The sequence below is a fragment of the Caloenas nicobarica genome, chromosome 2, assembly GCF_036013445.1.
Source record: "Caloenas nicobarica isolate bCalNic1 chromosome 2, bCalNic1.hap1, whole genome shotgun sequence".
Lineage (NCBI taxonomy): Eukaryota > Metazoa > Chordata > Aves > Columbiformes > Columbidae > Caloenas > Caloenas nicobarica.
The window spans coordinates 145,115,254-145,139,394 of NC_088246.1; the positions used below are offsets into that span (position 1 = coordinate 145,115,254).

The 24,141-nt window shown below is 37.1% G+C and overlaps 1 protein-coding gene across 1 annotated transcript in view; it reads left to right on the forward strand.

Moving 5' to 3' along the window:
- ZFPM2 (zinc finger protein, FOG family member 2) overlaps positions 1–24,141 on the forward strand; it is a 312,664-nt gene that overhangs the window by 225,825 nt on the left and 62,698 nt on the right. The window lies entirely within an intron of this gene.

A 24,141-nucleotide genomic window follows, 5' to 3' on the forward strand; every position in this document is an offset into this window, starting at 1 on the left:
TGATTCTGTACATCATGCTATGGGAGGGAGACTCTGTTTTTTGTGACTTGCTGGAGATGGAGCAATTAGAAGAGTAAAAAATGCAGAACTGCAGAATGGAGAAGTCATAGGTGATCCTTGAGAGGAAAATCTGTGCTCAGTTTAAACCTTGCACTAGGGGGATGATTGTGTGATTTAGTAATGGAAACTATTTCAAATTATTTCAAGCCTGTGTTTCAATGGCAAATAACTGAATTTAAATTGATAACTCTTGAGAGCAGTGCAAATGAGAGCTAAATCCCTGTGCAGCTGCAAGAATTTTGTTTGATTGTTTTTTTCTTTCTAAAAATGACAATAAAATAATATATTAAGATAACATAATTGGGAGGAATCAGCAGGGCTTAAATGCAATCAGCTCTATAAAGGAGGAGTGTGGAAGCTGTTATAAACACATGAAAACATCACCCAGAAGCACAGACTACAGAGATGAAAACATGCAGGGAAAGAATAAGAAAGTGAGAATTTATCTTACTTTCATAGGTGATAACATCAGCACACCTATTATTAATAACATAATATGTAATCATGAATATCTATAAATTTTCTATAAATATGATAGGTATTTCTTCTATCTTACATTATAATTAATTTCTGATATTGTTTTGATGCAGCTGGAAACAGGTTCTAAGAATAAACTTTCAAGATTCATACTTGTAAATATTAACTCTGAAGTATAATAGTGAGCTCATCACTACAAGTTATTCATTATTTTACTTGCAATCAAGTGAAGATCAGAAAATAAAGGTAGTCTTGTATTATGTAAAGAACAAAGTTTACAGGAAATTTTATTTTGGCATTAGAGAGTTTGGAGCTTCGTAATTGTTTTCTGGAAAGCATTGTCTTATTTTTATCCATCCACTTTCTGAATTTTATATTGAAATTGCAAAATCCCTTCATTTTCAGATTTTTTACTGAATTCCTGCAAATGCTGGCTTGAGCTTCACTTTTTGCCAAAAGACATCATTTTACAGCTAGTTTTGCCAAATTAAGAGAGCTTCTTATCCATTTTAAAAGAATTTAGGAAAAGGAGTTCAAATGTGAGGTCACCGAACAGTGATTTAGCCTCCTAAGTGAATGGCTTAGTATTTTGAGAAGAAATGAAAATAATTCTGTCAAGTTTTTTTGTTTGTTTGTGGTTTTTTTATTTTGTTTTTGTTTTTGTTTTAAGAATGATAAGTTTTCTATTGAAATGGAGAGCTACACATTCTTGGGGTACTGCCCAATTCTATTAACGAGATGTGTTGCAATTGCTAAAGAGTTGCAAAGAATGAGTGATTCCCAGGAAATGAGCAATGGAATATATGGGTGCATTACTCGGTCCATTTTGTCTTCCTTTTGCTGAGAAACAAAAAAAATAAAAGAAAAAGCAAGCATCATACTCTGTCTGATATTAAAATCTATGGGAATTTGATGAGATAAAAGAAATGTTAAATGAACATGCTTCCTCTAAACAGACATGTCTAGGAAGGCAATTTTAGTAGTACAGCAGTGTAGCATTTTGTTTTTTCTGCAATAAAGCCATCAGATCAATAAAAAATTATGTAGCAGATTATTATTACGCTGTGCTCACCATAGCTCTAATCGTAAATAATACAGCAGTTATCCTGGTTATATTAATTATAATTAGAATGCAGATAATGCAGACGGTCTTTTATTACTAGAGCCAAATCAATTTTCCAGTGTTATTCAATGCAAGGTCACACAAAGTTGTTGAAGCTCTTAGACTTCTTATGAAATGACCTGCATATGTAAGAGAGGGTTTGGCTCAGCTGTGTAAGACACATTGACTGGGAAGTGCATTGAAATAATTACAGCCATGAACTCTTGCCTATAATGGCAGAATTTCATTTTATAAAGTAAGCATAGCTGTAATCCATGCTCCTTTATGGTGGGAAGCCTCATAAATCTTTCAGAGAAGACTAAGTCTTTCTCTTATTTATAAAGCAGAAATCAAAATGAATTGGTTTCAGTTGTTATTCTTTCCATCTGTACTGTTGTGTTAAATATCCTGAATGTGTTCATGTTGTGTGTTAATATGAAAAAAAAAATACAAGAAGAAAATATTTAATGGAGATGTTTAACTTCATTATTTTAACATAGGCTATTTTAAAGTTCACTAGTTTAGTCTCTGGGGCTCTCCTGGATCACTTAAAGCTTTTATCATCTTTTAGGATTGCACTGGCTTAATGTGTATTTGTCTTCTATCTCTCATGGCTTCAGTTTAACTCAGACTCGCAGAGGAACTGATATGCTTAAAATGTGCCTGTCTGTCCTGTAACTGATGAGCAGATTAGTAGGACACTGCCAGATAATCATCGCTGAAATGCATTGGATTCATATGTGTAAATGACACATGGCAGAGAGAAGGAAAGATCATGGAAAGTGTCTTTTTAGTTTTGTGCTTTTCTGCTTTCTTTAAGCATGTGTACAGATGGCCATTAGATATGCTCTATGCTTGATTCTTACAGTTCAGAATTCACTTTTCCTCCTTTTGTTCTATCTGTCATGTACCGAAGTGCTTCTGCAGAAACAAAGCAAACAGCAGTAAACAGAGCAGAGGCTACAAGTAGAAGCTAGTTAGTGAGAGGCATGATGCTAGGAGCAGTTTAAAGAATAAAGGGTTTGTTGCTATTTACTTGCTTCTTTACTTCATTTTGTTTTGTTTTGTTACTCGATAGAACAGATGCTATATTTAAAAAAAAAAAAAAAAGTAATTGCCCTCCGCAGGAAAAAAAAAAAGAAGTGCATTTATTTGCAGGTAGCGGTGATACTAAAATCTTTAATATTTCTCTACAAAACGTGCTCTCAAGTGGGTTTGAAAATTTGCTTTTAAATCAGTGGGAGTTTGGCATGTGTATCAGAGCATAGTGGTCCAGGCAATCTCCTCCATGCCCACATGTGTTTAGTCTTACATCTGGCCTCTAAGTCATACTTAAAGTCAGCAGCATGATGGCATTTTAAAAAAGGTCTCTGATCACTTTCTGCTTTTTTAGCTTGTCATAAATCCTATTATCAGCAGTACCTGAGCTTGAGGAATTCAGTCATTTGAATCAAAATGCTTCCTTCTGACAATAACCAAGGAAGAAGACAAAGCCATTTGGCAAGCAAAGGAATCTTAAGTACACACACTGGAAATGTTTATACTTTGTTCTAGATAAATGTAGCCTGCATTTTGATAGTATATCACAATGTTCAGCTTATAGAATGTGAATGGGGCTCATGTGTGAGAGAAAATGTGAAAGAAATAGTGGAAAGGGTGTTAGGGAAAACTTGCTATAAATAGGCTCTACTCAAATATTGGAGATTTGCACTTTCAAACCAAATTATTCCAATTTAAAAAAATAGAAATAAATGTTCTTCAGAGATATTTCCATGACGTGATTTTGTACCTGTGATACTTCTCATGGATATTGCAGTTCTGTGTGAGTTGATTTAATCTTATCTAGAGATAAGCTGATCTTTCTGAGTCCAACATGCCTCTTTATTTTGGTGGCAGTAATTTAATCGGGATTTCCCATAAGCCTCCCATTCTCTACAAACACTGCTGGGTTTGATTGTTTGGTTTTGTGTTTTAATTATAATAATGTGGTAGCACTTACAGGTTCAGAGCACCAGGTCCTAAGCCTGAGGTGTAAAACCGAACAAGGAAACATTGGGACAAAATTTATTTTAGTTTACCAGTTTTACTGAAGTTACTGCTCTATTTTACCAATTAAAAGGACCCCACATCCTTTTCCTCCTTTTCTTCTAAGTTGGTTGTTTATATACAAAGGAAGAAAACTCACACTTTTGAAAAGTTCATGTTAAAACCAAGTGGTACAAAGGTACACTATATGATTGCTTGGTGTACAACTTATTTTCTTTGCTTAAAATTTCTGAAGCTCATGGTATATATTCTTGTGAGGGTTTTTTTTTTTAAGACACTCTATCTCAGAGGTAGCATGTGTATCAGGGGAGGCAGGGATTGCTATGGTAAGTACCCCTGCTTCAAATAATAGGATTTGGGAATTATTTTCAGTCCAAAACATAAGGGAAAAAAATGTCTAAAAGTGACCTTGTCGTCTGAATTAACTTCCATGAGATTCCACTTTAAAATGATATGCCCAGTATTATCATTTTACTGCCAAAAACTGGGAACACTTCCAAATTTTGACTTACAAATTATTGTACTTCCAACTGAAAAAAAAGGAAGCTTTTTGAAGTACTTCTTTTTGTTGAATACTGTAATAGATGGCTCTGTAAAATCCTGCGTAAACGGCCAAGACCGCAAGTTCGAGCTGCCCCCAAGGCAGTCTTATCTTACACACAGGCTTTTAGAAGATTTTTGTTTTGTTCTTGAATGTGTGTAGTTTATGTGTTTCATCAGAAGATGCCTGTTTTTTTGCCTGACTCCGCACCCCCATGTCAATACCGCTCAGGTTCACAAGGGGAGTTAGCCTCAGGATTTGTGCTGCGTTGAAGAAGAAAGATTATCTTTCCTGTGGGGTGGGGGGGAAGCACATTGTGCACGTCTCTGAAGTAAAGACTGCGGGAAAAAATGAAGAGGGCATAACTTTTTTATATACAATAGCATTCCTAAGTTAATATCGCATGCTGGAATTTAGTGGAACATTTTATTATTCGGTGATCGTTTTCCTTTACATCTTGTAAATAAAATGTTGCTCGTCTTAACGGGCATTCAGCAGCAGCAGGGTAGGTTTCCAATCAGCTACACAAACCGCTGCTCTAAGTGCACTTGATAGTGTCTCCAGCAAATAGCTTTAGAAAATATCCTTCCTACCGTACGTACCCTCATGTGAGGATTACCTGCAATGATACGATACATCCTCATACATCCAGGCGGCCTCGTGTGCCTCTGATCTATGCTGGCTTTCACTGCCACTGTTTCCGAAATGGCCTTTCTGCCTCCTGATCACAACATGAAGCAAAAAAGTACCATCTGGACACTGCATGCTAAAAAGTCAAAAGATGTGTACGCTATATTATGCCCAAAAGGACATTTTCTTGTCAGTTAAGCTGCCATGTACTTTAGCCTGTCACTGATAACTAACAAAATTACAGTATGGTAATTTTAATTGGAAGCTATCCATTTTTATCCCTCAGGTTTTTCTTTTATTCCCTGTGGCAATCTTCTTTTGCAGCAGGCTCCTTCGCGGCGCTGCAGAGGCAGATGTGCCGGGCACTGCAGTGTCCAGCTGCCAGGGTGCTGCGCTGCCGCCCGGCACTTCTGCCGGAGCCATCGATCCAAGCTTATCACCGCATGTCCTTTTTGTAATTCCTTAATTCTGCTGCTTTTTTTACTCACCTGGAGTCCCACAAAGCCATTTGACAATTAAGGTTATGGAAGGAAAGAGGCGGTTCCCCCAACTCTGCTGGAGGTTGGGAAGATGCTGATACAGGCCAGGGAAGGAGGCACAACGGGGTCAGATGGAGAAGGTGAGCCTGCCCCTGTTTGAAAGCTGTACATAAGAATATTTAGGGCATCAGCGTTGTCCTTACTGGGGAGGCAGAGAGGGAGTGAGAGCCTCTCTCTCGAAATAAGAACAGCACCACTGACTGCTGGCATATGGAGGGGTGGCTTGCTTTTAGAGGGCAAAAAACGGGGTAAGGACAGGAAAGTGGAAAAGAGGAAAAAGAACCAAACATGTGGGATCTGGAAGACTGTACTTTCATTTTAATGTATACATAAAGATCAATGTTGTTTTGCTTATATTTATTTGTCTGTTATCTGAGTGGTGCAGAGTGCAGGGAATTTTACTGTTCTTTCCTTTTATCTGGATGAGTCAGAAAAGTAAAAAATGCAGCTTATAATGTTGGCTTATGGTCTGGTAGAGTAGAAAGGGGTGCAAGCCAAACTCCCTGTCACCTGAATCTCCTCGTGGAGGAGAAAAGGATATACACTTCAAACTTGGAAATAAATTCAGTGTATGCACACTCCAAAATAGAATAAATCTGCATGTAGATGTAGATATACAAATAGTACTTAAGCATCTCTTTTAAAAGAATTTGGGTCTCTGAAGAATTAGTCCAGATTAAAAACACAACATACGTATTTTCCAAGTTATAATTTTGTGGAGCTGAACCTAAAGTGCCATTGTCCAGTTTCACAGCATCCTTGCTCAGAAGTGCTATAGCCCAATACCAAAATTAAGTTGGTGCAATACCAACTGGATTTTTATAAAGCTTTTGATGAAAATGTAAATACATACATTTTATACTTAAGAGATCGTCAGTTCTCATCACCTCAAAAATTATCTTTAAATGTACCAAAAATAGAAAATGAGAAAACACGCATCATTATCACTTCAGCCTAAATTGGGGGCAGAATTGTGACTGAGAGAACAGCGTAGGAAAAAGACTGTGACATGGAATGTAAGTAAGTGGCCTATAGAGTAGGCACAAAACTTGTCCTCCTGAAGTTTCATTGTATTATGTCAGAGGCACTTTTCCTTAACATAAGTTAAAAGAAATGCTTTGTCTAAATATCAGAAAAGTAAAAAAATTAAAAGGCCACAATTCATCGGCCTAGTGTGCACCTAAATTTATGAAAATAAGTTATTTATAGTTTGATAGCTTTATAGTTTAGCTAGATTCAGTTATTTTTATTGATCAAAAAAAAAAGGTGGAAAAATACAAAACAACGCATTTGATAATGTTCTTTAATAAGGGAAATGCTAGTGTTGGGTCCAAATCAGTCTTCTCCTCTTGATCATAATTTGTCTGCTATGCAAAAACATATCAGTGGAGGTTTTCAAAAGCAGCAGAATGTGCTATGTGAGAAGGATTCAGACAATGAATCAGCTGAGAAAAATCCGTACACAGAAGTGGAAACTCCGCAGTGTTTTTTCTCCTGAAGGACCCCAGCTGCATTGCCCTGCAGAAAATGCAAGTCTTTTAAGCTATAACATTTCTCATCGGTATCCCATGCGGATCCCTGGCAGGGTGGCTTTCATGCAGTTGTGCTGGCAGCGTTTTGTTTCTTACCCGCTACCTTGAGAAGCTTTGCTCAGGAGGCAGAGGCGATGAAAAGGTCAATGGGAAGCCCTGATAAATCTGCAGAGATTATCTCTCTATATCATTAGAATCTCTTACTCGCACAAAAATGATAGCCTACACTTACCAAAAAAAAAAACCAAAACAAAACCAAAACCACACACACACACAAAAAAACCCACCAAACCACAGATTTTTGGAGTTGTATGTAGTCGTTATGACAGCAAATCAGCTTGGTTGTCATTCCCAGCTCCGAGTGCTGGTGGGCTGTCGGTGAGGCGATGCTGAGGTGCCAGGGTGCCCAGGCAGGAGCGTGGTGCATCCGTGTCCTGTGCCACTGCCAGCCAGAGCATCAGCTGCTGCCGCGCATGGAGAGGTAGCGCAGCCTTCCTCAACTTTCCTTCTGCAAGACGAAGAAAGTTTTGGATTGCAAAGATATTCTTACATTTGGGCCAAGTTTAAAAAAACCCCCAGATATTCCCCATGCAACTGGCTCCCGTGCCGCTTGGCTAATGCTCAGGCACACTCCATTGTCGAGTGTCTCCAGCTGGAATCCCTGAAGTCTGTCTTCCAGTCCCTGTCACCAAGCATCCTCTGCCCCAAAAGAAGGCGACATTTTATCACAAGTGATATTTTCCCAACAAACTGACAAAAGACATATTTGATTTTTTTCTAACAATGCCTTGCTATCTATGTTTATTTTAGCCTAGTCACAGTCCTGTTACAACTTTTTTATCAGACCTTGAAAACTGAGTAGAAAAGTAGATTACTGCCTTTTGCTTCTACTTTTGGAAAGCTGGAATCCAATCTAACTTGAAACATAAAGTATACTTTTGTTGCCACAAGACTGCAGCAAAGGTTAGTAGCAATGTACATTTTATAGTATATTTTCTCTGAAGGGAGCGTTCACATTACAACTGTTCAAACTATATAGCGCGTGAATTCAGGACAAAAATTAATTTAGTTTCTGGTTTCCCATTCATCAGAGATGAACGCTAAATGCAAAGTTCAGGTTCAGATAAAAATTTCTCCAGGTCTGAATCTAGTATTTTGAGGTGGTTCTTTTACAACTCACAGGGATAAACCCCACAATAATTGGAATGTCCGTGTTTCATTACATGTGGAAGTGTAAATAGGCATATATTTTCTGGGGAGGTGGGAGTCTTAACTCCATGATAGTAGTAATAGTACTTGTAATAGTACAGTAAATTTATGATAATTTCATTTAATTAATCTAACTAAACATAACTTCAGTGACTTACAGGCAGGGCCACAAGTATGTGAAACCATTATTTAGATATTTGTTGACTATAATTGTTAACCACTATAATACTGTCTTGGAAGTAAGAGTTCCATATTTGTACAGTGATTGCACCTTAAAGCAGGACTAAATGCGTAGTATTTTGTCACCTTATCTCTAGATTAAATATAGATATTCTTTATAGGATGTTTGTATTTTTAAATGTATTTTTCCAAACAATTTTATTTAGATTTAGAGGTAAAATATGTAAAATTTAAGTGTTTTCAAAATCTTGTATCTTTTTTTGTAACTTTCTGCTGTTATTTTAACAGTCACATATTGCAATGAGGACATGACTGGAAAACAAAACAGAGGAGCAGAACGCAGTCCGACAACATACTTAAGCAAGCAGAGAGTATTTAGTCAACATAGTATACATTGGGCTCAGCACACCAGTGACAACCAAATTTATAGATATATTGGAAGGGGAAGAGAGATATGGGGATGAAAGAAGAAGAGGTAGCTCCATGGGTGCCAATGGAGGGTATGTTTTAAGTCTGAGCGGCACTACAGGAAGCACAGAAGTAAGTTTCTGAAAATGTAAGTTGTCTGAGTTGGAGGCTTGGTTTATGTATCAGGGAAGATGGAGTGGACTTTATGGTAGTGAGTGAAAGAGAAAGAAAATATTCCGTGGAAGTGAGGACAAAGATTGTGTTTTAGCCAATAGAAGAGGGAAATGAAGAGAGAGAAGCAAAACCAGGCATCACATGGACAAGGAAAGGAAATATTATCTCGGTAAGAGCATTCTGAGTAGATACGAGAACTGTAAGGTTTTTGCAATTAGCAGTGTGGTCTTAGCTGTGTGGATGGATAGGAAAGGCTGTGCTTTTGAAAGGTTAAATGAGAAGGGTAGGAGTAGTCTTAAGTAAGATCTGAAGGGAGATTAAGAGCTATTTTATCCAGGCTGCACTTGAACTGGGTGGCTGGGCATCAGGGAAGCAAGGCCAGCTGAGCTTTGGTATGGAGCAGAGTGGTGGTGTCGTTTAATTAGTCTAGGATTCCTATATCCCAATACAATCTTATCCAAGTCAGAAGACAGAAAGAAGCAGAGTGTTCATCAGACGTGCTGCTGTAGAGACAGTGTTGAAAGGGAATCCAAGAACAGATAGACTGAGAGGGAGAAATAAGAAATAGCTGCAGTCTTTTTAGAAATGGAAAGTGCATTCCAGAAGTAGCTATGGAGGTGAAAGCACAAAGGAGAAAATAGCAAATCATAAAACCAAGCTGGACATGGGATAAAAAAAGGTCTGGGGTAGAAGACAGTAAGATTATTTTGATTTCTTCTCGGAGGCAAAGCACTACTCCTCATTTTGTAGCAACAGTCTTTTCTTCCTCTACAACTGCAAACAAAAGAAAGCCCTTAAACATATAGTTTAAAATTCTATCCATATTAAGGGTATTCCATCCATATTAAGTTATGTGTGTGTCACTTAAGATTGTAAAAATCTTAGGGCAGGAATAGTGTTCTTTGTAGTTGTACATTTATTTGTATGGCACAACACATATTTATTACTAAATGAATAGTTTCCATGAGTAATTAATTGATCTCTGTCTTGAAACGTTCAATAGACATATAGATAAAGTGAAAATACTGCCCCAGTCCATTGTTAATAGACTTAAGTTTTCTACTGCTTTTATATATCCATCTTCCTTTCACTGTGCTACTGCAGAAATTGTCATTACTTTTACCTCCATATAATAGCATTTTTTTCTGTTGGGAGGAGAAGATAATTTAGTTTCTCACCCTTGGAGCTTCAAGTAAACAACAACAATTTTTGCCAGGAAGATATAGGTATTGAGTATGGTTCTGCCCCTGAAACATGAAGGAAAAAATAAGAAAGATTGCAGAGATCGCTGAGTCTTTCAGCATATTCTTTTAAAGGCAGTTCTGGTGTCCTCTTACTAAAGGGGAAAAATCAACTGACAAGAGAGAAAGGGAAGGTGGTGCAAATGATAATAAATTACTCAAAATCAACATAGTCACAAATGATTTCACAGAGCAGTACTTGAAAAAGAATTAAGGAATAGGAATGCTAATGCAGACAGTTATATTTTTGGAACTGTAACATCGAATAGTTCCTTTTACTAGAGAAATGAATAGATCCAGCTTTACAGCATCATATGAGCATTCTGACTTTCAAAAACCCTCTACCTATGTACTTGAAATCAGTTTGGGACAAGGAGAGTAAAGCTCTGGAATGAGTTACGTAGTCTGCTTCATTAGAGGTCTTTAAGGAGAGAAGAACTAGATGAACTAGCTTCTAGATGAATTAGAGTACTGATGATTCTGTTTTGAGACAAGAGGACAGAACAGATGATCTCTTTTGCAGCTGAACACTTCCAAAATTTGAGGAAGCAGAAAAGAGAACATTTAGAAGATAATGTCAAATACTTAACTGATCAAAAAAACTCTATGCACCTCTCAGGGCTTATGATTGCTTGCACTATCAGAGGTTACAGGGTACTCTTTGCAAAAATTCACTCCATGCTCAGGAATAATATAGCATGTTAGAAAGCAGTGACCTACTTGCCAAAAATGTAATGCTATGAATTTCTTGCAGAACTAGATGCAGGAAACTAAGTGTTCTTGATATAAAGGCAACAGTAAGAGAATCATATGGATAGAGAAAGAAGAGTTTAAAGTGGAATCTTTCCCATTTCTGATTTAAACATGAGTACTTTCCCTTGTTGTAGTCTTCTTTGAAATAGGCTATCAGGTCTAACAGTAGAACTACTAGCAAAAATGATAGTCAGTAGATCTAGTGTTTCTTGAAGGATAGACTATTGCACTAAAGATTAAAAATATGGTATATTTTCTAAATGCATTTGAAAGGGAAAAATTAGTAAAAAAATCACTGTAAGATAAAAACAGTCTTTGAAATTATGTAAAGGGTGTCTTTGTGCCTCATTAGTCGATGTTGTTCTTTCTTGTTCAGGTCCAAAATAAAATATTAGCAGATTAAGAAAGGTATTTATTTGTTATTCATGTCTATTCTTTACCAGAATGTGCATCCTACAAAACTGTTAAATGTAGAGTATGAGGCAAAAGCTCCCTGTGTAATCCCTTTGATCAATAGATTGTTTCCAGAGAAATGGCTGAGTTAAAAAATACTAATGTCACAGGAATTTTGGCTTTTGTACATGAAGCAACCGCACATATGCAGGGCAGGTTAAATGAGCCTTTGTGCGGGTTCTTGGTCAGCATGCTGGTGCTCATCTAGAATGTGGCCAATGCAAGTGAACTGGGAGGCATCGTAAAATAATTGCTGTGGGACATACTGATATTCAGCAGCAGCTTTTCACCCTGGCTGCTCAAATACATGACACTTCTGTAGAGATAATGAGGAAAAAGAAGTTGGAAATTTTCAAGGCACAAAAAGAGTAATCTCTGTGCATTCCCATCTACCATTTTTGCCTTTCCCTTCTCTTTGAGAAACATGTTTTTGGTTTCACTAATGAGTAAGAAGAAAAGATTGTACTGAGCTGTGAATTGCCTTTTTCTCTCTTTTTAGCTAAAACATGGCACGGAGAGATGAGAGTGCAATGATTAGTGCTGGAGATTGTGAATATCTTTCAAAATGAAGGGCATTTGCCAAAAATCTGTCAATTTATAAATGACCCAGGCCTTGTTCAAGAAACCGTCTATTAAAAGTGGTGACCCACTAACCTCGTTTTTCCAGAAAGACTGTTGGGCAGTTATGGCAGGACAATTCAAGAGATTTATAAAATTTCTAATTTCTTTGGGGCTCAGATAGTAAGATTTCAGATGCAGAAGCAATAGAAAATCAGCAGTAATCTGAACAGGAGGTACCATTGCCAAGTGAACTGTGTATATTTGGACAGCTTTGTTAATGTTCAGTTCTTCTGATTCATGACTGCATTCAGGAGCTGCTTAAGATGTGCTTTTACTCTGGTGTTTCTTTTGTTTCGATCCTCCAACACTTCATGCAATCTACCAGGAAAGAAAACTTCTTTCTTCATTTGGTAAAAGTGAGATTATACACAGATTATTGGATATTTGCTCTTGGTACTTGAGAACAATTTTCCTTTTAATATAAGCCAAATATTGCAGTAGTTGTTGCCTTACAAATGTTCATAATAATAATCATTATCAATCTGCTTTCTGTGGCAATAAAATCCGTAAATTGAGCCAGGATCTCAATTTACAGTAATGCTAAACTCAGAAATGGTAGATGCTCTCCTACCATTTTGAAAAAAGGATGAGAGAGAACAAATTAATCACAGAATCATGGATGCTGGAAACATATTAAAACATCTTGCCAGTCTCTTTGCTGTTCTTTCACTTTTTATTGTACATCCTGCAGTATTCTGACAGTCTGGTTTTCAAAAGCTGTAGTCTTAAAAGTGATAGGTTACCATTACTTTCTCTTAAGAGTGTATGAGAATCTCAGTGATAAAGAGGATTTCAGAAGTTTAGGAAATGAATGCTACTGCAGCAGTGAGGAACTAACAGTTCCAAATATATATAGGAATGCAAAGGGATTTTTTTTCCCATGTGCCGAGTCTCCATCTCAGATGTCTCTGCATATGTCAGTTTATCTATGTCTGTTTTAGAGCTGGAATATGTTCTGACTCCTTTAATAATGGCCTTCTCACTTTCTGTACAATTCTAAAATTACTTCTGACCAGAGGATTAAACATGTATTATTGGTACTGTAGTCTTGAAATTCATTTGACTGTGCATTGTTCTCTAAAGTGCCACATTTAGCTTTTAACAAGCTTGGGAATATTGTTTATTTTGCCGTATGATGTGTTAGTTGCTTAGCTAATTCTGCGCTTAAGGACATGTGCGTTCTCTGGGCTTTCACGTGGGGGGAGGAAAGTGTCCTCCTTATGTGCGAAAGCTGCCGTGGCAGCTGAGATATCACTTAACACTGGAGGCTCTCCAGGGCCTGAATGTGCCGCACGTATTTGCAATGTATTTGTATTTTGCTATTAGTATGACCAACGTTTATACACAGCACTAATTCTGAGAATAAAGAAAGTGCTAAAACTCAGATTCACATGCTCTAAATGGCAGAATCTTTATTGCTCTACACTAAGAGGGAGTGAGCAAATAGTTCTGCACTGGGCAAAGGCAACCAATGTAGTGCCCTAACCCAGAGGCAAATTCCTTTCCACCCCATCTGCCATCTCTAATGCCAAGTCCTAGAAATGCCACTGCTTCCAAAGTAGCAGACATTAACCATGTGTGTGAATCTTAGTCATTAGTAAAAATTATTCCAAAAAAATTATCTTTGTTTGGCTTTCATGAATTGCCAGAGCAAAGAAAAAGGCCAAAGCTGGATGTGAACTATGTAGCTCTGCCACTAACTGATATGTTTCCTAATTTCTAGAGTGAAATGTAACGAACAGCTTTCAGTAAGATAGGTATTTCATTTCATTCAGCTACTGCAAACAATAAAGACATTTGTCAGAGGTAAGGTGTGAGGCTGGATGCTGGTCAAGTTTGTCATGGCACTTGCAGACCCCATATCATGGTACCCAGCTGAAAGAGAGTCACAAAGAACTTGCATATTGTGGAATAAAATATTAATGCACAGTAAATAACAGTGGGTGACAGATGCTGTCTCCAGACTCCTGGAGCTGAGGGTAGGCAAAGAAAACACGTAGCTGGCTGGTGGTGTGTAGGTCTTCCACTGAAGGAGCATGGGTCACCATAAGCACCTCCTCCTCCTTCCCTTCCTCCTCCTCTTCCTACCCACCAACAGAGGCTTCGAGAAAGCTCTCCTGTTGCTGCTTCTCTTACCAGTAAATGACTGGAGAAATTACACACTAGTAAGTGCGGAAGTAGGTACCGCTTGGAAATCCAAGTGTTGGGGAACATTAGTCCTGCCCTTTCCTTGCCAAAACGTTCAGCTTCCCCCTCCTTTGCCGTTGGCCGCTTTCAGACATTTGTGTTTCTTTTGTCTGGGCAGGTTGTGTGTTCAGCAGAGTGATTCAGAGCACAGCATCTCTTTGAACTATGTTCCTGCTCTGGAAAACTCTTTTTTTTTTGGTTTGGTTTGGTTTTGTTTAGTTTTGTTTCATTCTTCTTTTTTTTTTTTTTTTTTTTAAAGTGATAAGGAAATATGTGCTACTTGCAAGTTGCTCCTTTTGGCAAACACAGGATAGACCTTTTTGGTATGGATTCTGATCCATATGTGATCATTCCCTTTTTGCCAAAATTCCTTAGATGTGCACCAAATTGCAGAAAGATGAATACCAACTTTGCATAATTTGAAGAAGAAAGCCTTGCAGTGCTACTTTTCTGTTTAATTTACGGGGGAAAAAAATATGAGATACGTAGGACATAAGTAAGGGCAGAATAGAGCCCTTAATCTTAATTATGCATTCTGCAGTATTATAAATGACTAAAGATTACTTCCAATGTTTGGTATAATCTTACAGTGTGCAGATGTGGTTCTCTTTGGTATATGCCATCTTTACTGAACTCACAATTTCCATAATGCTGTCACATTCTGCATGGGAAGCAGATTTACAGATAGGTAATCCATGTAAGGTATTTTAAAGACAGCTTATTAAAGGATTGAGGCCTGCTGTTAAATTACATATGCTTTCAATTGCGATGAGGAGCAAACAGTATCAAGAAGTACAATAATTTAGCTACAGCTGGAGAAAGGCCTATTTAAAGTTTTGATGACAGATCCTTTAAACTTTTCCTTTAAGTTCTTTTCTGCTTTATATCTTCTCCTGTGTAGTACGGCATTTTCCTTTATATAGTGTAATTTCACCAGCGGGCTGGCTGTATACATGCTAAGAAACTGAAATGCATTCCTAAACCGATAGACAGAGTTTATAAAATGACTGTGGGCGCCGGGCTCCACACTTGATGGCATTATCTAAACACCTGACAGCAAGGACAGTGTCTTTGCAGTTTAGCATTGCTAATTACGAGTGGCTCAAATTGCGTTGGGTACCGTGGCCGTGCCGCTCTCTCGGATGATCGGCCGCGTTGCGCGGCGGGCGGGATGATGTTGAGCACGCTGGATAGTGCCCCCGTCTGTTCCCGAAACACAAGGCAACGTGTCACTTAGTGCTGTCGGCTCCTCTTGCCCTGTGCAGAATAAGCTACGAGAGATTGTGTTTCCAAACAGATAAGCTCCTTCCTCTCTCTTTAACCAGAATACGAAGGTGATGGCTATAGTTTAGAGCCATTCCTTAAATCGGAGGGCCAGAGAGGAGGGGAATGTTTGGGTGGTTTTCCCTAAAGTAAGAAAATAAATGAGAACAAGTGATACTGTTCGGAGCGAACTTTAAGTGTCGCACTGTACGATACGAGAAGGGGCACGTTATGCAGACATGAGACTACAAAGCCCGAGAAGGAATGTGTTAAGCATCATTTTACAACGATGAGTCTGGCCATGCGTTTACATGTGAACATCATTACAATCTGAAAAAGAGAAAATGTTATTATGCCATGTATCTTTGAGCCATTATTGGAATTAGGTTACAAAGCTTCGGCTGCAAGGTTATTTGAATCTACGGCTTGTTGTTAATTTCATGCTTTCTATTTAGTATTTTTTTCTTGTTAGTTATGAACTAATACCCTACAAAAAAAGAAATGATTTTTAAAAATGTGTCTATAATCTCCCACCACAGACATAAGTATAGTTTTGGATGGTATATATTTTAAAATAACAGTGAGAAACGCTGTAAAGCTTTGGAAAGACAAAACAGTAAAATCGTTTTAAAAAAAAAGGCCTCTGAGAAGAAGCCTCTAAGAGTTCTAATACAAGGCTTTTTAACTCACATTTGTTTTTTTCTTTAATAGTACTGTGTAACATAATGTAGCAGAAACATGAATGATATTGAATATAAATTTGGCAAAAAAAATGTTTTCCTACAAAGGACTATCTGAACGTCTTTTTACATAAATATGTTTTGGCTTTTTTTGTTTCCATTTTGCTTTATTGATCAATGAAATTTGGTATTTTTATTTTGAAATTTTTATTCTGTAAATTACCCGCATGGTATTTATGTCTTATTCTAATAAATCTGTTTTTACATGAGTTGTAAAGGTTAATGGATAGATTTTGAATTGCAGTAGAGTTCTATAATAAATGGATATGTGAGACAAGACCTTATTAAGCAGATTTTTGTCTGTGAAATGTCTTCTTCAAATAATTTCAGAAACCAAAAATGCCAGGTACAAACTTTGCTTAATCATGAATTTATAAACATGGCACTCGAAATGTAAGTATATTTTAAGTATAGAAAATTACTTTGTTACTGATCATCAGAAAACTTCCATAGAATACCTGAAATTATTTGTTTTATTCCAATATTTAAACTGGAATGTACTTCTCATAGGGAACACTGCTACTGATAGCTCTAAATATGAATTTGAATTAATGTAATGTCAATATTATCAAATATTGATGTATCAACCTTAGTCTGGAAATGTATTATCAAGTCACAAATAATTAAACTAGTTAAAAATTAAACTGAAGAAAAAGACGATGCTTAAATAAAACAAATATCTCAGTGGAAAATATTTCTAATATGCTGTGTATTTCTGCTGTTGCTATGTCTTCATGGTTTTTTTGTTTATGGGAAAAATTATTTAAGACAGCAAGAATCTTGGGTTCTCTCTTTTTTATGAAGGTCAAACTAAATTCAGAATTATGACTGAAAAATGAAATGTAAATACCTAGATCTTTGATAACAAAGTAATTAAAATGTATGGTTTTGCCTACTGTGTATAATAAGGGCTTATATTTGATCAACCATAAAAGTTATTTAATCATTTTAACCTTGGAATACTACCCCACAAAAAACTACTTAATGGAAGTTAGCTGAGAAGCATTAGAGTATCACAACATCAAGAAGGCTGAGCGAGAGGGCACAGAAAATTCAAGCACAGCTTATTTCTGCCATAATACTATAGCAGGTTGCATGGCAACCAGTGGCTGTGGATTTTGAAGTTACTTTATCCTTATTCAATGAGCAAAGACTTAGCCTGTATTTATTTTGGTAATTTCTGGAATTAATCAGGTATTTAAGGCCCACTGTAGCATAAACTTGCTGTGATTTTGCGATCAGCGAAGGAGTGTTTGTAAGTGTGATTGGGAGAACATCTGGAAGGAGAAGAAAGCTCGGCTGTTCCTCCCCACCTTGCAGACAGGAGGTATTAGACAAGTGTTCGAATCAGCAGCAAGAGTGTGGCTTGCAAGCACATCCTTATGATTTAGGTTAGTCATTTTAGGTGGACCGTAGAGTTTAAAAAAAACCCCAAAGCTGTCATATTTCATTTTAGTGTTTCCATTAAAGAACAACACTAAGAGAATTTTAACATTTTTCAGCTGAGTAAATGCTGCAATCATAAGCCAAAGTCACAAGTACCAGTGGTATGGCACCCGTGTGTGCATGTGTTACTTCAGAGAATACGTTAACATACAAGTCTCAAAAACTGTTTGAGAGTATTATTTAAATTCCGTTACTGTCTTTAAAGTATATATGCAATTCTTTCAGTATCCTGTTGATTAATATGTCCAGGGCTTGGCCGAGTTTCTCAATATCCACAGATCCTACTGAAACTGGAGTAAATTAAGAACACTCAGAATTATGCCAGCACAAAAAGTACATCATAATACTTGTAATGAATGAGAGGTGTGAAGTAGTGTCTCATTTAATGAGCACTTTTAAAAAACGCATTTTAATAGAGTATATGAAAAATCTGTTGGATATTTCCAGGTTTGAGAAGCAGAATATGTTCCTGCAGTCAAAGACACTATAATAAAGCTTATATATATAGGGGTAGGATTATGATATGAGTGTTGTCTTCACATGTTTCATTTCCTAAGTTTTTGACTTTTATGCCAGGTACACACTGAATGAACATTATCGCATACACAGAATGTAAGGCATCATTAAATCAAGTCGGGCTTTCACAGCCCTGACTTACATCATGCACCCACCAGGCTACCTTTGAAGAACCTTTTTTCATATGTTCATGAACATAGTGGATTTATGTGACAGCTGTATAATTTTATTTTAAAACATATTTCCAAAAGTGACATTAGATCAAGTCCACAAGACCCCAGTAAGAAGCCCAAAGTGCTACCTAGGTGGAAGTGGGCACCCAGCCAGTCGAGTGTTACTGACTTTGGGAATACCCTGTCTCCAAGGCAGGCCACTAAAACATAAAATTACACAACTGAGTATGTCTAGTGAACATCATGACTTTTCTGAGAGTCTTCCTCATTACCCAGGTACTGGTTATGCCCTGAAAAAAAGCATCCATAGCATCCATAGTCCCTGAATTACTAGGTGTGTGCTGGCCATTCCTAATTTAACAGGACAGAAGTTAGTTCAGTTAAAATTACAGCTGAAATGGGTAGTGAATGTGCTGCCATTTTTTGCATAGGTAGCCTGGAGGTTACAGCATGTTTTTATGCAGCAGCACGAGGCGGTCCAAGGATATCTGCTTTCAAGCAGAGTATGGCAGCTTAGGTCTTGCTCTGCTTGATGGCACACAAGAATGTCCCTAACGTGTGTGAACTTCTCAATGAAATTATGTGATCATTCTTTGCAGTAAAGATACAGTGAAGTTATTTAAAAAATGCATAATCAATATTGTCTGAAACTCTACTAGCACACTAGTACTTCTGGGAACTGTGAATATTGTTAAAAAATATATATTATAGCCTTAGTTATGACAGTTAAAAGGTTGTTATAAGAACCAAAACACTTTATGTCAACAATAAGCTACTGCAATTTCAGAAAAATGAAACATTTTCCCCTGAGCCAGTTGTGTTTTCTTTGAACATAAGAGGAAATAAAACTGTTAATCATTTCACGTTGGAATCGTTGGTCCTGTTCAAATATTTGTGTTTCATACTTTCCAGACATTAGTGAATTTTAGTGACCTCATTTCTGGTTACTGTTTTTAAAATGGAAAGCTTCATACTATAAAGCAGTACTATCAGGAAAGTCATCTGCAATTCCATGGGATTTTGTATTAGTAGTGAAACTGAGATCTGTACGGAGCAAGTAGTTGTGGCATAAGGGTTTCCTGGGTTTTCTAGCTTCTGCCCTGTCTGAAAAGAGCTGACCTGTGCCGTTGTCTCCTCTCTGTCTTCTTTAGGGGAAGTGCATTAAATCATCCCAGTCTGAGCAATCAAACACAACGTAGCTACCACTTGTCAGCTGAGCCATTATAACTCATCCTTCCTTAGGCATCAGGTAAAATGTATTAACATAAACCTCAAATGTTGTCCCAGTACAAAAATAGGAAGGGAATCCAAGAGCTGGCCTGAGTGTTGATGCAGAGGAAGGAAGGGCTTTGCATCTTCTGGTCCTTTCTTCATTTATGCAAGTGATGGCTGCAGCAGGAAGCTGATAAAACTGGTGATCAAAGCACTGCTGCACCTGACCTGCAGCCTTGTGGTGGCTACACTGTGGACAAAATGGTAGAAATTGTTTTATCAGAGATGTGGATGGATGAATTTTAAATAAGGCTTTGAATCAGTTGTCATTATTGCTTTTATTTCTGTATGTATTTTAAGCTTACCGGCTACATAAGAGGACAGAGTTGTAGAAGTTTTGTCCTGCCCTGGACATGGGCACTCCTTGTGCTGTGGGGATGGGCAATCAGATTATAGCACTTAACAGGATACCTGTGCCTCAGGTTTTGAGAACCAAGAAAATGGAACATTCAGTGATGCTGTGGGCCAGAAATTACTGTCTAAGTAAACTGCAAATACTTATGAATGAGGAATAAAAGATTTGTCAGGGCTATGACGTATTTCAACAATTGTGAAAAAAGAACGATGTTAAGATGTCAGAGATGAGTCAAGGCATGGGGCTTGTTTTCCCTGGAACTCTAGGCAGCCAGGAAAACATGAAAGTAATTCTTTCTACTTCAGAGTCTGCAAATAGGGAGTCAGGGAGCACAGACAGTCAGCAGTAGGCTTGTAACTCCATTTCTCCCTAAATAATTTGCACTCTCTGCAAAGAAAGCAGTCATATATATTTATAATATTGGAACCTGCGATTAAAATTTAAAGCCTATAGTGAAACTCCCATTTGCAGAACAGAGCTTTATCAATTACCTCTTCTCTTTCCTGACAGCAATGATTGCTTTTGCAGAGCAGCCCTACACGCTGTTCTGTACCTTTGCATTACAAACACATTGGACACAAATATGTTAGCTACCATTTTGCCACACCATCCAAGGAAATTTTCGGGAAATTGTCCAGCTTCAAAAATTCTGTTAATTATTGAGTATTAATTTAGAGTTCTAAAACTCAAAAACATGGCTATTGGGGCAAAATGTTAGTGATCAGTAGATCTCTTATCAGGTAAGTGCATACCTCATCTCAGTAATAACTGTAGAACCAAAAATATAAATGCTTTTCTTCCTTCACATTTTTCTCTTCCAGGTTGCCTGCATTGACTGTATCAGAGCACACACAGGGGCTAGCAGTACAAGTGTAAATGGTCATCTAAGTGTGTTTCTTCTGCCTAACACTAGGAAAGGTTATGTCCTGGAATAGCACATTTAGCAAATGATGAGCCCTGTAAGACAGGACCCAGGCTGGAAGGATTGCAGTCAAAATATGCTCAGAGCTAGAAAAGGAATTGCACAGGCTGAGGACTAAACCCCAACTCTTCCTGTCCTTGAGAGTTTTTATATTGACACCTCTTGGATTATAAAGAATAATCTTGCAGCCAAATGCTCTGTTTATCTATGTTCCTGGAAAATCAGCTGATTTACGGAAGGTTGTGTAATATAAGCATCACAGTTCATTCTTGATTTTAAGGCTCTGAACTGCAGCAAGGTATATCAAGCACCCTTTCTAATTTGCAACATATATATTTTATTTGGCCTTGGTTTCTCTAATGTCTGTGTACCTCAGTGTTTCTGATGTACTTGTCTTCACAGCAACCCTCTGCAATATGGGGTATACTGCAAAATTTAAACACTTTAAAGTATTGAGATCCAGAGAAAATAAAGATGAGAAATGTGCAGTATCAGGTATGTTCCTAACACAACTTTAAGGGTTTCTGGCAGTCCAACTATAACATACACGTGTATAAAAATTCAGCCCAGCACTAAGGGGTCTGGTAGCTTTACAAATCTGATCCAACATGATTTGGGCAAGATCATGCAAGGTAACAGCAGCACAGATGGAAATTGAGCCACTTCTCTGAAAGTGTTGGTTTGTGCCATAACCCTTGGAACATTTTTTTAAAAATTATTTTTATTTTAGCGTATGCAGTAAATGTATTCTGACATATTAGGAAGTAATTTTTCCTTTGATTTTTCCTGCTTAACTTTCGGTGCGAATTATTCTACTCATATTTTAATTCTTCTGGATTTAATATGACTTATTCACTTCATAGGCATATCGCTCCTCTGAAGACAATGAAACTACACAAGAGTAAAAGGGAGATGCTAGAGGGAGGGTTAAGTTCTTTAAATTATAAAGTAAATTGGCAGTGGATGCACACTGAGACACATCCCAGTCCCTATGTACTAACTGGATGGCACTTAAAAAAAAAAAATGATAAAAGCATGTGAAACTCCAGGTCTTCCAGTTTAAGCATCGTCCTACTTTTACACTGATATTAATGACCACAGGTTGGGTAGGTTTTATTTGGCTTTTTTGTGTTTGGTTTTGTTGGTTTTTTTTTCCCCCACTGTGGTGAAAGAAAGATGCCCAAAGGGAAGCAGAATTAATTAAAGTTTCTGATGAGTATTCGACCACTACTGGCATTTGCCTCAGGATCAACAGGTAGGTTCTTAACTTTTTGAGGGGAAACATTATTAAAGAAGGTTGCATTCCTTGTACGGATCAAGTTGTGCTTTTAAAAAATAAAAGAAGTCAGCTGGTGGTCTTACTTTTAATTATCAAGGCTGTGAAAATTCAAATGACATATTTGCCTAATTTACTTAGAAGATATTATTGTATTTATTAAATCATTTGAAGAACATCTGTAACACTTTGTTAAGATTTTCTTTCTCATGGCGGGAAGCAGGCTGCATCTCAACACCAGGAAATAATAGTATTACAAACTATTTCCTAGTCCATTTACAGGAGAAAAGTAATATGTAAAAATAAGATTCACCAGAATTAAGAAATGTTCCATTTCTTAACAATATTGGGCATAGGCAGTAGTATAGCAAGGGATTAAAGGAGCAGGTTCCAATTATAAATTATTATTTAGCCTTTCCTTCTGTCACTGCTAGAGTGCAAGCTACCTCTTTCTCACCACTTTTTTGCCCAGGATGTCCCTCACAAAAGCAAAAGCCTGTAGTACCTTCTGCAGAAACAGTGCAGTTTAGGTGCCAAGGAAGAAGCAGAGCAGTTTTAAAACCAGCTGTTAAATGACTTTAAAAAAAAAAATAGAGCTGCTATAGTGATGCTTGTCTTTCTATACTGTTCATAGGTCAAATAAAAATATTTCACATGGATAGAAACAGCCTATGTGCTTTAGATCCCTCACAAGTCATTTTTAAACAACCTGAAATTTCATCTCATGGAAGCTTTAAGGCTTTTCTGTGTTGTCAGCACCTTCTTTAGGTGTAGGAGGCAAAGGTCCGGGATCTCCAACTAAGTTTTTGCGTGTGACTGAGATTTAAAAATCAAAGTTCATGGGAACGAGACAAAGTCACAGAGTCCATGATATCAGATGAGGAAGAGTGAATATGTGTACATCTCTGTTTATTGCAGGAATCCAAAAGTTAAACTAGGATTTCTAATGAGGTTTTACATGGTCTGCTGTTTAAAATTCAGAGCACCAGGGCAAATCTCACATTAAAAGGTTGAATCATACATGACATGATATTCTGCTGGAAAAGGCAAATGTGGCATCATAATTTCAGCAGGCATTTAGTTATTCAAATATGTGTGAGTATGTGCAAAATTCTATATGCATATACATACGCATGCATATGAGCATATGTACATGCAAATATCAAGACTGTCTCCGTGTGTGCATAAAAACTTATTTAGTTATCTGTAGTTGTATACTCACAGGTAAAAGTACCTGCATATACCTTTGGTCTGTCTCACTTAAAAAACCATATACATTACATAAACAATATTTCCCTATGTTTCAGAGATAATTTTAAGAAACTTTACTCTAAAGTACTAAGTACCTTAAGACCTCCTTAATTTTAGTGGGTTTTATTCCTCCTGAACTGTTAGAAAATATATATGTAGATGCATAATTGTGAATGTATTTTTTCTTCATATTAACAATTTATCCTTAAAAAAAAAAAAGTCCCAAAACTAGAATGTTTACTGTAAAGGAGTTAGAACAGTGTGATTTTTTTCAGCCCTTTTTATGCTTTTTCAGATTATTTGATTGATGTCTGGTTGGATCACTGGTTAAATACTACTAGTCCAACAGCTGAAACTAAATCACCTTTAAAATAAAAAGGTTGTAATAATGCTATATCTCTAAAGGTTACACAAGAAATTCAGCAAATAAACCCCTGTAGCCAGTACAGGGACTGTTATTGCCAGGCAGAAGGCACTACTAGATTGTCCAGCTCCATAAAACATGAGAATATTTCACAAGCTACTTGCATCTATGGGTAATCCATAGGATACCAGTGAATACTCATATGTTCACTATATAATTTGTCTGACTTTTAAATCAGCAATGTCTGACCCACATTATTATCACTGCGATTTTTTCATTTGTGCAATTCTCAGTTCTTTCTATAGCTTGTTCTCTTGCTGAAGAAGATGTTGATTTTAACCTTTTGCTTTTTATGTATTTATTTGTGCTACTTCATTGTCCACAGGTGAATCAAGAACCTGCTGTGCTAG